Source organism: Podarcis gaigeae (assembly GCF_964106915.1).
Source record: "Podarcis gaigeae genome assembly, chromosome: 8".
Taxonomy (NCBI): domain Eukaryota; kingdom Metazoa; phylum Chordata; class Lepidosauria; order Squamata; family Lacertidae; genus Podarcis; species Podarcis gaigeae.
In genome coordinates, this window is record NC_139684.1 from 90231669 (window position 1) to 90249544 (window position 17876).

Sequence of the window (17876 nt, forward strand, 5' to 3'; positions counted from 1 at the left end):
ACGTAAAAGAAAATATGTCCTTACTTCAAAAGAGGGATGGGAAACTGACTGGCATCTCGCTTTGGTACCTCCTGAAGGCACCCCTAGAGTAATGCTTTGATAACAGGCACATTAATCTATTAATTGGCAGATGATCAAACAATTACTGTGGGTTGGCTGGTTGGCAGCCCTAACTGTGAAGAAGCGGGTGCAGAGTTGGTTGTTCTGCAGGAACACCCCCCCTCTCCAAAGGGAGGCCCCCTGGCCAGAAGCGCCCAGCTCTTTCTCCAGCTGCATGCAAAGAGGCAGCAGAGCCCAAGGAGCCTGTCCTGAGCTGGGTGGCAGGTCAAGCACATGAGACAGGCAGCAGGTGCAGCCTCACCTGGTCAGTGCCCTGCAAAGCTCAGCCAATGTGCTTCTGGCCTCGTTCACTGGAACGTCTCCCCTTCCAAAGCACCTTCCTCTCTGGCCACGTCCCTGAGTTTCATGTTAGGAAAACAATCTTCAGGAAACACATAAAAGTTCCTTTCAGCTTTAAAGAGGGTTCCAGAATTTTCTTAAGTGTCTGGGAGTGGCACTCTTGGCTTGACTGGTGTCAGCGGGAGGTGCAAATAAAGGGAGGAAGTTGCAGGCTGGAATTCCCACACGAGGAAAGCGCGCGCACACACACACACACACTGAGTTTATACTGTGCTGGAGGAATGTAAATAGTTTGTACGGGACGCGGGTGGCGCTGTGGGTTAAACCACAGAGCCTAGGACTTGCCAATCAGAAGTTTGGCGGATCGAATCCCCACAACGGGGTGAGCTCCCGTTGCTCGGTCCCAGCTCCTTCCAACCTAGCAGTTCGAAAGTATGCCAGTGCAAGTAGATAAATAGGTACTGCTCCGGCGGGAAGGTAAACGGCGTTTACGTGCGCTGCTCTGGTTCGCCAGAAGCGGCTTAGTCCTGCTGGCCACATCACCGGAAGCTGTACGCCGGCTCCCTCTGCCAATAAAGCAAGATGAGCACCACAACCCCAGAGTCAGCCACGACTGGACCTTAAGGTCAGGAGTCCCTTTACCTTTAAATAGTTTGTACAGTCGTACCTCGGGTTGAAGTCGCTTCAGGTTAAGCCTTTTTGGGTTGCACTCCATGGCGACCCGGAAGTAATGGAGCACTTTACTTCCAGGTTTCGTTGCTCACGCATGCGCAGATGCTCAAAATGACATCACACGCATGCGTGGAAGCGGCAAAATGTGATCGGTGCATGCGCAGTCGCGTGTTACATTCTACTCAGGATGCAAATGGGGCTCCGGAACAGATCCCCTTCACATCCAGAGGTACCACTGTATATATTTGTAACAGAAATGCTTGTGCAACCGGTCAAGCAATGAAGAAGCTCTTGACGGAGGAATTTGACTCTGACTCCTGTTCTTGTCCTCTGCTTCTGGGGGAAAACTCTGCTACAAACAGTAAGACGAGGTTTTAGTGAGGTGCCACCACACAAGCCGAAAGCGCAGCAGAAGTGTGTGGGCGGTAACCTCTAATACTTCATTCTCCAGGATTGCAGATTGTGACTCCTTCTTCCCCAACCCCAGCAATGAGCCCCAGTGCTGTGACTTCGTGGGGTGTGTGTGTCTGTGTGAGTCCAGGATTCAGAGAGTGAGAGGGAGCGATATGCAGGGCTGGCCTCAGATGGACAGGCTACACCCGAAGTGCTTGCCCAGGAGAAGTCCATGGAGAGGCAGGACCTCTCTAGCCTGAGGAGAGACCACATTGCCTTCGTCCGATTTGGAGGACTCCAGCTCACAGATGAACGGAGGCCTTCTCTTCGAGAGAAAAGCTACTAAAGCAGCGGTTCTCAACCTGTGGGTCCCCAGATGTTGTTGGACTACAACTTCCATCATCCCTGAGCTCTGGCCTTGCTAGCTAGGGGTGATGGGAGTTGTAGTTCAACAACATCTGGGGACCCACAAGTTGAGAAAGGCTGGACTAAAGTGAAGGCGATGGCAGAGCTTAAGGCTCCTTCTTGCGCTGGAGTCCAGCATGGAGCTGTCCAGGGTGCTGAAACCTCCACTATTCTGAGGCCACTGATGGAAACAGAACTGTTCTCTCACCCCCCCCCCCATCCCAGCAGTCCAGCCTTCCGACTTGATTGTGCCCACATTTCGCTCCTCTGGGGACTTGGCCGTGATGGATTCTGGTGCTGCAGAAGCCCCGGGGGGCTCGCGACGCCACCGTGGGGGCTGCCAAGGGGCCTGCTTGCAACGGTGAATAATTCACGTTAAAGGGCTTGACGCATCTCCCGCAGATGGGCTGCTGGCAAGCTCAGCCTGGCTCTGCTGCATTAGTGCTGAAAACAAATCAATAGTTTGGGCTGGGTTGGCCAACAAGTGCATTAGGGGAGGTCACATGGCTCCTTCTGATAAGAGCATCTTTTTGTCCAAAGGGGAAAGGGCAGGTCCAAGAAGCCCACCCCTCCCTCCCTAGAAATCTCTCTCATGCACTCATGTCCTTTTCTTCCAGAGGTTCCCACTGCCACCCCACTTCCTCTTCCACCCCCACTGCTGTTGGGGTTGGACTGCTGTCATTTGCCCCCACCCCAGGCTCACTGTAGTTTTTCACTTGCAGCCCATGCTGCCTTCTGATCTGGGGTGCTGCAATAAGGCCACCTTTAATATGCCACCTGCCTGCAGACAGCAGAAACGTTCAATTAAATATCATAATAAACACTTTCTGTGTGTGTGCAAAGGAATCTAGAAGAAGAAGAGTTTGGATTTGATATCCCGCTTTATCACTACCCGAAGGCGTCTCAAAGGGGCTAACATTCTCCTTTCCCTTCCTCCCCCAGAACAAACACTCTATGAGGTGAGTGGGGCTGAGAGACTTCAGAGAAGTGTGACTGGCCCAAGGTCACCCAGCAGCTGCATGTGGAGGAGCAGGGAAGCGAACCCGGTTCCCCAGATTACGAGTCCACTGCTCTTAACCACTACACCACTAGACTGGTATTGGTGCAGCTCAGGGAGCAGAGAATATGGAGAAGCCATTCACATGGAAACAGCTCGGAGATGCACAGAGGAGGCGACAGAGAAGGGTCTGGGAACCAAGCCACATGAGGAACGGTTGAGGGAGTTGGGGATGTTTAGCCTGCAGAAGAGATTGAGAAGGGATAGGCTAGCCACCTTCAGATATCTGAAAGGCTGCCACATGGAAGAGGGTAAGAGCTCTTCAGCAGTGGAACGGACTTCCTCAGAAGGCAGAGGAGGACCCTCCTTCCTTGGTTGTTACTCAAGCAGAGGTTGGATGGCCATCTGTCAGAGATTCTTCAGCACTGCAGAGGGTTGGACTAGATGACCCTGGGGTTCCCTTCCAATTCTATGAATCCTGACCTGGTTGGCTGCCAGGGGGAAAAGGCTGCAGCTCTCAAGGCTGCTGAGGCCTCACCTGCTTAAAGAGGAAAAGGCTTCCATTCACTCATGGAGATCAAGGCAAAGCAAGCTGCTAACTGAGAGCCAGGCCCATTTAGCAGAGAGCGGCTTAGCAGCACAGCCCCAAATCCACATCTGACCCTGGGACATGTTTGGGGGGAGCTCAGTGGGTGTCTCCCCACTCCCTCCCACCAAACACCGCCCAAGGCCTGAAGGCCAAAAGACACACAGACACTCCGCACCCTTCCAGCCCATCTTGACACAAAAGTTCTGGAGAATTCTAGCCAGGAAGTAGAATCTCGAGGAACCAGCTGATTTTTTCATTGCACTTAATCATTCAAAATGAGTAGATGCTTCTATGAATTAATGAGGTGGGGTTTTTCTAGTATTCCCCCCCCCCCCCCGGAGGTGGATAAGTCCTCTTGATGAGCAGAAAGGAAGGGCAACAAGTTTTAAAAGAAATACTCCAAAATCAGTTATCTGGCACCCAATGGTCTCCGTCCTCTCAATGTCCCAGGCTTGCCCCACCCCCACCCCACGCCTGTTCCTGAGCCACAACCCCTCCCTCCGTGGCCACAGAGGCTGCCTGTCTTCAGCTCCATGTTTAGTGGCCGGCTGTTGTGAAATGACGAAGGAATCACTGGCAGAATGAGTGACTGGAAGGGCAGGTCATATATAAATGCTGTTTTATTTACAGAAGATATAAAACAAATAAGAGTAATTGCAGGGTTGCAGTGGGGTGCCTTTGATGATTTTTAATTCTATACAGAATTATAATGCAGCGCTTCAAAAGAGGCTGCCATAAAAAATCATTAGATCAGCACAGGAAGAAAGCGGGGTGGTTAGCACTAGATTAATATTTGCATAATGTGCTTTTGTAGTCGTGATTTTAAGAATAGCACTTGGAGGACATAAACAGTGAGCTCAGTTTGATGGGGGTTCAGATTACTCCGCCAGGGAAGCACGCATCCAGAACTGCGCTGGAGCTACAGAGAAGGTCATAAGCCCAGGGACTCTCCCCTGCCAGAAACAGGGGCCTCTCCAGAAGCTGGGGTCGTGGAGAAGGCGTCCTCCAGGCATTGCGGCCTCCTCCTCCTTGCCAGCCCATCCTCTGTGGTGCTTCTCGTGAGGCCAAGACGCGCCACCAGCTCCTGAATCACTGCCTCTCTTTTGTGCGGCAGGCCTGAGCCACCGCCAACGCGTCGGGTGCCTTTAAGCAGGTTTGATAAATGGGGTATCTATTTTTGGAAGATTCACGGGGTCTGGCTCTCTGAACATCCAGGCGCGGCGGGAGAGGAAGCCCGTTTCTGACAGCTGAAACTGTCTGAGCAAACAGGGATGACCCAGCCCACAGAATGCACAGGGAGGGCAGGCCAGGATGCGCATCTCGCTGCTTGGCCAGACGCAGGCTGCGGCAGACGTCCCGACCCCACGGGGCTTCACAAGGGCCAGCAGAGCATTACAAGAGGCAGCTGGATCAGGCCAGTGTCCCCTAGAGTCCAGCATGCTGCCCTTTCAGTGGCTGGTCGGATGTCTTTAGGAAACCAGCGAGCAGGATCCGAGCACTTGAGCAACTCTGCAAATAAGTCTAATCCTCTTTTAAAGCCCTCCACCCTGGTGGCCATGACTGCCTCTTGTGGGAGGGAGTTCCAAGGTTTATTTCCTTGACATCTGATGGGAGGGCACCACCACCGAGAAGGCCCTCTGCCTGGTTCCCTGTAACCTCACTTCTTGCAATGAGGGAACAGCCAGAAGGACCTTGGAGCTGAACTTCAGTGGATGATGGGGGTGGAGATGCTCCTTCAGGTCTACAGGTCTACACTCCTTCAGGCGTCTGCTCTGCATGCAAAGGCTCCCAGTTCATTCTTTGGCACCTCCAGGTAGGACTGGGAACATCCCTGGGCCCAAACGCTGGAGATCTGCTGCCAGTCAGTGCAGGCAATACTGAGGTGTGAGGTGGACTCTTAACACCATTTCTTTGATCTGTCCCGAACCTCCCAAAATTCAGCTTCTCTGGATGCCCAGCAGTCCTAGTGTTATGAAGTAGAGAAGCTGTGCACTTTCTCTATGCCATGCCTGATTCTACAAGCTCCTGTCCTGTTGTCTCTTCCTTGCCTTTTCTCCAAACTGAAAGGGCCCACCAGGAAATCTGCAAAGGTTAGGAGGCCCCTCCCTCCCAGTCACTGGAAGGCCTCTCTGGGTCCAGCAGAGAAAGCCTTTGCTGCTGGCTCAGCTGGAGGAGGAGGAGAGCCTGCCCAGGCTGGCCACGTTTCTGGCGGGCACAGAGGGTGATGGGGAGAGAAGCCGCTTGCCTGATGCCGGAGGCCTCAAAATAAACCTCTCTCCAAAAGGGAGGGGAGGAATTCCACAAAGGTAAAGATGAGCCTCGCGTTGAGGACACACAGACTCTGAGGGAATCTATTCTGAGCTCAGATGAAGAGCCTGCAATTTTCTAACTCAGAAATGGCTCCTAATTGTAGTGAGCAAAGGAAGTGTTGGAAACAGTCAGGGAGGCGGGGATGGCTTTTCCCTGAACGCTTGCCAAGGAGGTGCCGAATGACAGAGGTAGGAGGGCCCACCCCCTTTCCTGAAAAGCAGGGGAGAGCGAGGAGATGGAGGAGAGCTGGGGGGGGGGTCACCTGAGAGCTCCGAATGTCAGACGGTGGTGATTCACCCTCCAGAGAAACAATGCCGCTTCTTATAAGGCCAGAGTGCAAATTCTCAGAGTCAGAGCACCTGCTCAGCAGGTGTGGAAACTGTTCTTTTTATTATTTCAGGCTTATGGTGAGAAGAAATGCCATGGAAATTGAGCCCCTGAGCAAGACACAGGTTCCAAGCCCCCTTCCATCCTCCTCCAAGATCAGCCACGACAGTTTGCATCTGGCTGAAACCTAGACAGCCACTGGCCATCTTTGCAGACCATGGGTAGCCCCCACATGTGGACGGACTGCTGTCATCCCTGCCTATGCTGTTTGGGGCTGATGAGTGTTGCAGTCACTGTGCATTTCATTGTACACAGGTTGTACATGGACAATCAAGGTATTATTATAATTAGTGCAACAATAGCAGAGGCCACGTCGCAATGGCTTCCCCGAGCACGAACAAGCAGCGTAAACAGATGTAGCCACGGCCTGATTCCACGTGAGACAGTTTGCTTGGTTCCTATGCTTCCTAGAGCGGTTAGAGTGTCAGACTGGTGTGAAAAGTCCACCTCACACCTCAGTATTGCCTGCACTGACTGGCAGGAGCTCTCCAGGGTTTCGGCCAGGGATGTTCCCAGTCCTACCTGGAAGTGCCAAAGAATGAACTGGGAGCTTTTGCATGCAGAGCAGATGCCTGAAGGAGTGTATTCCTGTAGACCTGAAGGAGCATCTTCACCCCCATCATCCACTGAGGTTCAGCTCCGAGGGCCTCCTGGCTGTTCCCTCACTGGGAAGTGAGGTTACAGGGGACCAGGCAGAGGGCCTTCTCGGTGGTGGTGCCTGCCCTGTGGGTGGAACACCCTCCCATCAGATGTCAAGGAAATAAAAAACTATCTGATGTTTAGAAGACATCTGAAGGCAGCCCTATTTAGGGGAGCTTTTAATATTTGATGAATTAGTGTTTTAATATTTTTCTGGAAGCCGCCCAGAGTGGCTGGGGAAACCCAGCCCAGCCAGGTGGGCAGGGTATAAATACTAAATTATCATCATTATTATTATTATATTATTATTATCTACCACCAAGAAGGGTGAGGATTTTCTGTGGAGTGTATGTCCACTATGTGTACACCTTAAAATTCATGTAACACCAGGATCTGGGAGACCCGGATTGAAATCCTCCCCCGTCAACCACAAAGCTCTCCCTGGGCGTGACCTTCGGCCAGTCCCTGCCTCTCTCAGTGCAACCTGCTTCACTGGGTTGCTGTGAAGATAAAATGCAGGGAGAACAACGTCCACAGTCTTTCTCTCCTTGGAGGAAGGTGGGGTAGAAGCAGATGACAACCACCACAATAATAAATAATCATCGTCTTCCAAGACTCCTTGCAACTGACGTTTGCTGTCCTCAAGACCCAAACTTCAACCCCCAACCCCCTTTGGAGCCCACGGTCGTTTGCAGAAGCTGCAGCAAAACAGAGCCATCTATTTTGATAAATGAACAGACCCCTCAAACAAGCCGGCTGCCTCTCTTGGCCATTTATCACCAGTGCCAGAACAGCCCTCCTTCCTCCCTCTCCTGCTTTGCCTGCCCTCCCCCCCATCCCCTGCAGATTCTTCAGAAGTTTTGCGCTGAGCAAGCAGCCATATTGCTCTCCCTTCCCCATTCCCCACAGGCCTCGCTTGGCTAGCCGAAGAAGGAGAGCCTTGGCTGAGCAAGGCAACCTGCCACAGTGGACCAGGAGGCTGGAGAAGGCTTTGCGCTCCCCCTCCCCCCCCGCCAGAATTCCCAAGCAAACATCCTCCTCCCTCCAAGCACTGCCCTCCATGCAGCATCAATAGGACTCTGAGAGAGTCAGTCTGCTGTAGTGGGGAGAGGGCCAGACTGGGACCTGGGAGAGAACAGGGTTCAAATCCCCACTCAGCCACTCAGCTCACGGGGTGCGACTTGGGGTGGGTGGGGGAGGCAGTCCCTGCCTCTCAGCCTATCCTACCTCGCAGGGTCGTTGTGAAGATTAAATGGGGAGCGGGAGAATAATGTACACCACTTGGAGCTCCTTGCAGGAAAAAATATGAGATATAAATGCAACAAATAAAGACTGCCCTGGTCCTCTTTCGTCTTGGGAGATGGGGCAGGGCATGGTCTGAACACCTCCCCCCCATGTCCACCCACAGGGTCTGGCCCACCAAAGGCCCTTCTCCCAAGAGAACTGGCCTTCCAAGACAGACAGATGTGCAGGACCCTCGGCTGGCACAGCTGGTTGCTCAATCAATCAACCAATCAATCCATCTGTTTGCCTCTTTTCCACACACAAAATCATGCTCAAAGCAGCTTACGGTTTGCCTTCCTTTGAAAGTCACTCTGCTCCACCTCAAGGAAAGGCCCTCTCGGTTCAGGGGCAGAGCATCTCCTTCCAGACAGAAGCTCCTGGGGAGTCAACAGCTTCTGCCCGAAGCCCTGGAGCACCTCTGCTACCAGGCAGTGCAGAGAGGACTCAGCTTGCCTGACTCCATTCGAGGCAGGGCTCTCTCCCTCTGCCCCTTCCTGCAGCAAGAAAGCAGCACATGCCCTATTCCTTCACCTTCCCTCAGCTGAGCAGGCAGCTTGCAAAGGTAATGCTGACCCTGCAAGATGAGGAGACCTCCACACAAGAGGTCTCCAAGCAAGAGACCCAACTGCACCTCTGCTCTGTGCCATGGAAGTCCACACAGAGAGGGCCACCTTCCACTCTGCACTGACCCTGCACCTTGGTCAGAAGGCAGGAGGAACCCCCAGCCCATGCGGTGGGCTACACTGGGGTAAATGGCCAGCCAGAGGGACTTCTGGGGGCCTCTTTCATAGCTCCACAATATAGAAGTCTGGAAGCCACGTCAGCAGAAGGCGACTCTCTCCTCATCCATGAACAGACGGCCTCTGAGTCACCAGAGCTGCATCTCACCTACTGAGTGGCCTACAGACCCTTGGCCGCCCCCTTCCCCTTGGCCAGAGGACCAGCCCCTCTCCCCTTCCAGTTAACCACACAAGATGAAAGCAGAGGGGAGGGTGAGGCAGGAGGAGGAGATGTGCTAATTGCAGGTGGGAATCAACCCAAATTAAGTATATTTGGAATGCACAGCCACAAAAAGCCCACACAGGTGAGGGAGGGAGGCTAAAGCCACATTCACAGACTCACAGAACTGTCGGGTTGGAAGGGGACCCAGAGGTCATCTAGGCCAACCCCATGCAATGCCAGAGAGAAGGACCGAGAGAGGGGACGGGGCTAGAGGGCAGAGGCTGGACGACACATCCAGACCACCAAGAGGGCACCCAGAGGAGTGCAGAAGGCCAGCAGGAAGAGCCTTGACCTTTCAAGGTGGGCAAAATGGCAGGAAGGGAGAGGCGGGACTTCCGGGTCTCAGCTGCTCGTTCCGCAAGTCCCCAAAGGCTCAAACCAAGAAAGGAAAAGGCAGCCCCAAACAGCATCTCTCCAGGAAGCAAAGCTTTGTTTACGGAACCCGGAGAAGTATTCTGCCATATTATATTAGCACAGAAGCATTTGCGTGGGCAGCAATGACCTTTTCCTGCTTCCCTGAAATGCCCGTTGCGGGAAGCGCATCAGTGACGGAAGGGATCTTTCTCTTTGCTCCTTAGGAGGTTGCAGAAGACAGAGGATCCCAGAGGCCGGAGGGAGTTAAAGGCCCCATGGGGCCAGCCCCACAGCGCAGGAGTGCAGGGTAGTTAGTGCATGGGGACTCCCCCAGCCCCCAGGGGGTGCACCTTGCTCACTGAGGCAGCCTCTCTCAGGGCCATTGCAGGCACCAAAGGCTCACCCCAATACCACCCTCTCCACTTGGGGTGCTGCTGCCTGGACCAGAGCTCAGCAGGGAGCCAAGGAGGGCAGAGGCAGTGGGTGAGTCTTATCCTGGCCGGCAACAGCCTGAGAAAGGAGCTTTGGAGTCCCACCAGAAGGAGATCCACAAGGAATGGGGAGGTCCTAAGCGACAAGCCACTCTCCCACTCCAACTGGCCAGAGGGCTATGGGGTCATCATGAGCCGCACAGCAGGAGCATTGCAGTTCTTCCAGAGCCACGTCAGCAGGAAACAGGAACTCTGCCTGCACAACATCACTCTTGAGAGGTTCAACAACACTTCCAAGGACTGCAGCACAGAGGGGCCTAACCCTGGAGCTCTGACCACTGGACCCCTCTCCCCTAAAGCAGGGCTCCATCCCTTCACAGGACGCCCCTTGACGAGAGACACACAGACACTCGAGCAAAGCCGAGTCGGGGACACCGCAGGAGGGGCGCACGGGCCGGTGGGATCTTCGCTTCCCCAGAACAGGGGAGGCCGATGAGGCTCTCTAGCTCCCCCACTGGCAGCCCGCAAGGAAGGCAGCGGCAAGCACTTCCCCTCCTCCCCTCAGACAACTGGACCATTTGGTTCCGCGCATCTTTTGCACCCTTCTCCCTCTGGCCTGGAAGGAAGCACGTGACGCTTCGAAATGGCTCCGTGCACCAGCTCCGCCAAGCACCTTCGCCCAGCAGGTTCGAGCCCCGAAGGCGGCATCTGCAGGCCGGCCGGGAGGGACCTCCGACGGTCAGCAGAGCCGTGGCTGCTGGTCCTTAGCTGGGTGGACTGCGGGTCTGACTCGGTCTTCGGCAGCCTGAATGGCACCGAGGAGCCCCCGCCGCAAGGTCTGGGTTCTCCCCGAGAACCTGGGAAGCTGCTCCGCCGGTGGAACATCCGAGGAGTGACCGGGGCGCAGCCTGCAGCTCCTCCTTCCGTCCTGCCACCGGCTCCCCAAATAAAGGGTCGAGAAGCCCGCCTGGAACCCCCTCCCTCCGGCGGGGACAGGGATGCGGCGGCGGAGAGCCACCCCCGACGGGGCGGGCGAGTCCCCAAGCTTCCCGCGGGCGCCGCCCTCGTTTCCTCCCGAGGAGGCCTCGGCCTGGAAACTCCAGCTCCGGCAGCTCCGCTTTCTCTGCCCACCAAAATCAGACGGCCGACTCGGAAGCAGGACGCCTCCTTCGATGACCCCAGGAGGCCAGGCCGCCTCCTCCGGCGCACTCCCCCAGTCAAACGGAGGCTTCCCCAACTGTGGGGGGCGAGCGAAGCCTGGGCGCCCCCTCGGAGCCCGCCTCGCCTTTCCAGGCGGCTGCGGAGCAGCAGATTGGGCCCGTCCTTGGGCCGCCGGGCGGGTGCCGAGCCAGGAGGGAATGCAGGACCCTCGAGCCGGGCCGGGCCAGGAAGGGGGCGCCGCCTTAGTAGAAGAGGAGCCGCCGCCCCTGTCCGCAAGTCAAGGTTGCTGTGGCTGCAGCGAGCAGGTCGCCGGGTCTCGGCTCCGGGAGGGGCGGGCCGCTTAAGCCAAGCCTTGAGAACGGGAGGCGGAACGGAAAACACGGAGCGCCCCCCACCCGCAACACACACACCCACGAGAGCGCGCATTGCCGTCCAAAGGGGGGCGGTTCTTGCGGGGCCCGGAGCCAGCGGCAAACTTCCCTGGGGGCGCAGCCTGCTGCCTCCGGGGTGCTGAAACGGCGTTCTCCCCACGCCTGCGCTGCAGCGGAGGATCGCTCGTCCGGGGCGCGGGGGACACACAAGCCAGCGCCGCCGGGCAGGGCGAGGAAGCGTGGGCGCTTCTCTCGTGGGTGGGGGTGGGATCCCTCCGCTCATGGCCGCCTACCCCGCCTCGGGGCAGAGCGGGAGGCTGCAAGCGCTGGCCGATTTCAAGGAGATTTCGAGCCGGGGAGGAAGGGGCCCCTGCCCAGCAGCCGCGAGTGCCCCCCCCCCATGTAGCCGCGCCCTCTTACCTGGCCCCACGGCCTCCCTCGGGAGCGGCGCCGTCCCTGCTGCTGCTGCTGCTGCTGCCGCCCCTCCCCGGCTGCTGCTCCTGGGGGCTCCGCGGCGGCGGCTCCGGCTCGGTTGGCCATGCGCCCGTCGGCGGCTCCTCCTGTCCGCCTGCCGGGGCCGCGGCGGGCGTCGCTCAGTCGGCGGGGCCGGAGGGCGGCTCCTCCATCCGGGCGCGTCCCCTGCCCCCTCGCCCCCTGGCCCGGCCGCGCCTTGCCCGCTCCGGCGTCCTGGTCCTGCTCGCCTGCGTCGGAGCGCAGCTCGGCTGCCGGCGTCGCGGAGGCGGCGGTGGCTCCTCCTCTCCTCTCCCCCCACCGCCGAAGCCGAGCAGGCGCCGTAGCCCCGGCTCGGCCATGCCCGCTGGGGGGAGCCTCTCCGCCGTCAGGAACCGGCCAGCTCCGGGAGCGCCCCTCGACCCCCGCGCGCCCCCTTCCCTGGCGTTGCCTCGCCTGCTTTTTGGCTCCCGAGAGCGGAGCGGGGATGCCCTTTGGCGCAAGACGGGGGCGCCGGGCGCGCTTCTCTCCCTCATGCCGCCGGGCAGCCGAGGGCCGGGGTGGGGCGCTGAGGGCTGCTTCGGCTTTGCGGGGCACTTGGGGCGCTCTTTGCCCCCAGAGGGCGCGGAGGGCCAACCTGACTGTCGGGAGATGGTCGCTGCCTCCTGCGCTCCGCTCTCCAGCCGGCTGCGGACACACCGCGCCTCCATTGCGCTCCCATCGCCAAGCCCCCTGCCCCGTGGACGAGACGGGTCCTCTGCCCGTCCACAAAGGGAACCCCCCTTTTGGGGAGAGAGTGGCTGGTGGGACTTGGTAGTTTTGACTGGTTTTCATTCTTGGCGTTGCATTTTTGTCAACCGCAATCCGGGGCCGTGTTTCTGGAGGTCCAAAGCTGTCCAGACGACAGGACCCGCCCCCCCCCCCTCGGCGTCGCTGATGTGGACCAAAGAAAAGGAAAGCTGCGCATTTGGTTTGGCTGCAGGAGTTGCCGAAAGGAAAGGGTTGTAAATGGTTTTAAATAAAGTGAGCGACGGGGAAGCGACGCTCCCTTCCCCTCAGGGCGCTCCGCTCTCCTGAGAGCAGTTCAGTTCATAATTTTATTGTTCTAGCCAAAGGCCATGACAAACCTTGTATTAAGCAATAGTGTCAATAAAATAATATGGAGCAGGCATCCATAATATAAAAGGCATAATGTACCAAAGACTGCCAAATTCCTGAGCATTAAAACAGTTTCCCTTGTGCATCTCTGACAGCTGCAATTCCAATGTTATTTTGCCTTTCTAAAATCCAGTTTACCAACATCCATAATGTAAGAGAGAGAAATTAGTAGAGACGCCAAAATGCTGTCCAGCTTGACTTCAGATCAAACCCACTGATCACCACAACAATTTATAGTGATTTTATCTAACTCCCTTTTTCCTGATTTTTTTTCCTGCAGCCAAAGCATAGAGGACCACTCTGTGTAAAGAAGCTATTATTCTGACTCAAAAGAAACGGGGTCATTTCTGCTGGGGTGTGCCTGCCTGCTTGCTTGTGCGAACAAAGATTTCAGACTCTCCTCTCTTGGATCTCTCTATAAGGGGCAGGCTGACAGATCGTGAGCGATGTCTTCCACCTGAGGTTGACCACAAATACTAAGTCTGTCTGCGTGCGGGATCTTGTAGTGGCCGTCCAAGACGGTACTTGAAACACAGCTCAGTAAAGGCATTTCTTAAGGAAACTGGTGAGAGTTTGTCAGATAACTAGCTCTAAAATGCTTTGCCCACAAGAATGGTTACCAAGGGGAAAATTAAGTGTTTTTAATTAGGTGCAGGTCCCTTTTCGATTCTATCCAGAAGAGCTTAGTTGACACTTATTCAAGGTCAAGGCACATTTCAATTCTGGAAAATAATAATAGTCTAATACTTCTTGACGAGCTGCTTCCCAGAGTTGGTTATCACCCAATTCCATATAGCCAAACTGCAGACAAATGCTCTATAGGCATAGTAAAGGTAAAGGGACCCCTGACCATTAGGTCCAGTTGCAGATGACTCTGGGGTTGCAGCACTCATCTCGCTTTATTGGCCGAGGGAGCCAGCGTATAGCTTCCGGGTCATGTGGCCAGCAGGACTAAGCCGCTTCTGGCGAACCAGAGCAGCGCACCTTCCCGCCGGAGCGGTACCTATTTATCTACTTGCACTTTGACGTGCTTTGGAACTGCTGGGTTGGCAGGAGCAGGGACCGAGCAACGGGAGCTCACCATGTCATGGGGATTTGAACAGCCGACCTTCTGATTGGCAAGTTCTAGGCTCTGTGGTTTAACCCACAGCACCACCCGCGTCCCTTAATAGGCATAGTAGAATTTTTAAAAATATACTTTAACCGAACACAGTCTGCTCTTGTCTTAATTGCTGGCCACTCCGATTCTGTATGAAGAAGAGCTGCTGATATTCTTGATGGCAGAGAGTACAGCTTCTGAAAGAAATTATTCTGCACAGTTTCCAAAACGTTTATGGAGTTTGTATCAGAGACCCAGATTTCGACACCGTAGAGCATTTGAGGAAGCACTTTGCTACCAAATATATTTAGGGCAGGTTCAATCAGCTGTCCTCCCTTAATCTAAGCATCATTGATACCTAGGACTGAGTGTGCCAAAAATCACCATCTTGGTTGTGGAGTATTACAGTTAGGCTTCCCTGTTTACAGTACATGCTGGACATCTCTAAGAAATCTCTGACGCCCAATCAGGGAAGACACAGGAGCCCTGAAACTTGATGTATCTTCATACATCGAGAGCGAGGTTCTTTCTGTTCCTAGTGCCTGGAGGGGGGAGGTTTGCATTGGCTAAATATGGCATCAAACCATTAATATAATGTTGAAAACAGTGGGAGCCAGAACGCAACTTGGCTTCACCCCTCGTGGCATCAGCCCCTTAAAAGCATCAGACATAACACCATTCAGACCTACTCTGATCCTCATTTGTGTATTGCTGCGTATAGTTCTTGGATCAATAGCAGAAGCCAACGGTCGATGTCAGCAATTTGAAATTTCTCTCACCGTCTGCTTCAAGTAATAGAGTCGAATGCAGCAGAAAGATCAATAAAAGGCTACATAAAGATTATTCTTAATATTCCTAGCATACTTCCTTATAATATGGCTCAGAGTAAAACATGGATCAACGATACTGCGTACCAATCTGAATCCCCCTTGTTCTTTATGATTAATGTCATTTTGCAACCAGTTGGATAATTTTTGAGGGAGATACCGTGTATATAACTTTGAGGAGATGTCTAACAAGCTAATTGGACAATAGTTTTGTGGATCCTTCCTATCCCATTTTGTATAAATTGGGAAAATGATACTAGTTTTCCATAGGGCCTGTGTTGTTTATACGCCAGTCAGGATAGGTCTCCACCAGCCCATCTCTTCCTTATGGAACTCAGAGGAAAGCATATCTTCTCCAGGGCCAAGAAATAAGGACCTGTAGCTCACTGGAAGGAAAGATCCTGAAGCTGAGGCTCCAAGACTTTGGCCACCTCATGAGAAGACAAGACTCCCTGGAAAAGACCCTGATGTTGGGAAAGATGGAGGGCAAAAGGAGAAGGGGGCGACGGAGGACGAGATGGTTGGACAGTGTTCTTGAAGCTACCAGCATGAGTTTGACCAAACTGTGGGAGGCAGTGGAAGACAGGAGTGCCTGGCGTGCTCTGGTCCAGGGGGTCACGAAGAGGCGGACACAACTGAACAGCAAAAAGTTCTTGCAAGAGGCTGGTTGCCATTCCAGTAGGTTTGAGAAATCCTCACACACTGCTGGCCTATGTGATTGCCCAGAGTGGCCACCAAATATGTTGGAGAAATCTTTTCTTCGCGTTGGCTATCCAACCAACTCAGGTACGTTGACTGTGTGTAGTTATGAATGGTAAAAAGGTAAAGGTACCCCTGCCCTTTCGGGGCAAGTCGTGTCTGACTCTAGGGTTGTGCGCTCATCTCACTCAAGAGGCCGGGAGCCGGCGCCATCCAAGGACACTTCCGGGTCACGTGGCCAGTGTGACGAAGCTGCACTGGTGAGCCAGCACCCGTGCTGCACACGGAAACGCCGTTTACCTTCCCACTATAAAGTGGTACCTATTTATCTACTTGCACTTTGACGTGCTTTCGAACTGCTAGGTGGGCAGGAGCTGGGACCGAATGACGGAAGCTCACCCTGCCGCGGGGATTCGAACCGCTGACCATACGATCAGCAAGTCCTAGGCACTGAGGTTTTACCCACAGCGCCACCTGCGTCCCTAGTTATGAATGGTAGAAGTAATCAAATAGGGCCTGAGCGAGTTCTGTGACAATTTGCTGAAGACACCCACAAATTTTGGAGATTTGCTCTTAAAAAGATGATGCGAGCTCACCAGTGGGTGCCATGAGGTGAGCGAGTGCCATGGAATAGAACCTGGGGGGAGGGCCCTTCATTTAAAATTTGTGGGTGCCCAGGCACCCAGCGTCCCACATACTGTATTGGCCTGAATATAAGCCACACTGCCCCCCCCAAATTCCGACCGTGAAAAATTAAAGAGCAGATTAAATTCACGACCTTACAAAAATTGGCTTTCACGTTATCACTGTAGGATTTTCTTCCACATTTGCCATTTGCTGGTGTGAGTGCCTGCGGAATTTTAAGGGAGCGGCTTACATCCAGGTATTATCTTTCCCCCCCTTGAATTTTAAAGGTACGGCTTATTTGCGGGTGCGGCTTATATTCGGGCCAATACGGTAGTTGATACCTTTGATTGCTACGCGATTTCTCTTTAGCACCACTGCCGAATCTGTGACACCATTTCAGTCTTTTCCTGCCTGTTTTTCTCCACACACTTGCAGATTCCTCTATAGGCGTATGTTCTGTTAGAGGAAATAGGGTCACCAATACTGGAAAATGGGCACACAGGGTTCATCTGCTCACTTAGAAGCATCCACAAATGCGAAGAATGAAGGAGGGAGTCTGATGCATCCGAGAGTGTTATGGTGCGAGAGAAGGAATGCCTCAGAGGTGGGAGCTGAATGAGGGGCTGGTGGTGCAGCCACACGCCTTCCACCCCCACCCACCCATTGGAGAAGCAGCAGGCCGGGTGGGCTTCAGCACACAGACCCTGGCCCAGTCCCACTGCTGAGGGTGGACTTCCCTTGATCTGGACCCTGGACGTCTGTCGGTGTAGCCTGTTGCGTTCCAAAGGCAAAGGAAGGATTGGACCCTGATTAATAAAATACACACGAGGTTTGGCCAGCAAGGAAGTGCCAATAATAATCTGCCACACCCTGGCCCAGGTCCCTTTATTAACAAAAGAACTTTTAACACAGCCCTTGTAAGAACCAGTCAGATTTCCTCTGAGCATTTCAAAAAAACTACTAGGTGGGTACAAAGTTAGATCAGAGAAATCCTTTTAACTACAAAGACTGCTTTGAGCACGCATACATGTTTCAGAGTAAATAAATCAGGAATCCAGGAGGAATGCATTTAGCAACACGTGACCACCACAGTAGCCGAGCTTTTTAGCTGCTGCATCACACTGCTGGCTTCAAGCTTCACATGGGCCAACAGCAGCAGCAGAAAAACGTTTGCTGCAGCAAAACAAGCTAATGCTATTCTAGGCTGCATCAAATAACTTTCTGGTGGGAAGAGCTGCTCTATGGTAGAATGGGCTTCCTTGGCAGCTGGTGGGGTCTCAGTCCTTGGAGGTTGGATGGCCATCCTGCATTGCAACAAGGGTTGGGCCAGATGACCCCTGAGGGTCCTTCCTGTTCTTGCAGGACCCCCCCCATCATCCAGTTTGTACAAACACGACACACACACACAGCATACACGACTCTTCTACTATAAATTCATAGAAAATGCCCCGTACATCGGATCTGCACCGTTCCACTTTTATTTTACACCATGAAGGAAGGACTATCAAAGGGGGGAGACTTGACACAAGGCAGCCACAATCCCCCAAGCCCATAGGAAGCCCTCCCCAGTTGGCATGCCAACCTTGATGGTCCTAGACAGAAGATCATTGCACTCACAAAGG

General features: G+C 54.2%; 1 protein-coding gene across 1 annotated transcript in view; it reads right to left on the reverse strand.

The window, feature by feature from the left end:
• The window catches only part of LOC310851456 (leucine-rich repeat and fibronectin type III domain-containing protein 1-like protein), a 69822-nt gene extending 57772 nt beyond the window's left edge, over nt 1–12050 (reverse strand). The window contains exon 1 of the mRNA XM_083753899.1: nt 11815–12050. The gene's annotated coding sequence lies outside the window, so the exon portion shown is untranslated. The remainder of the gene's footprint in view (nt 1–11814) is intronic.
• Nucleotides 12051–17876: the final 5826 nt, after the last annotated feature.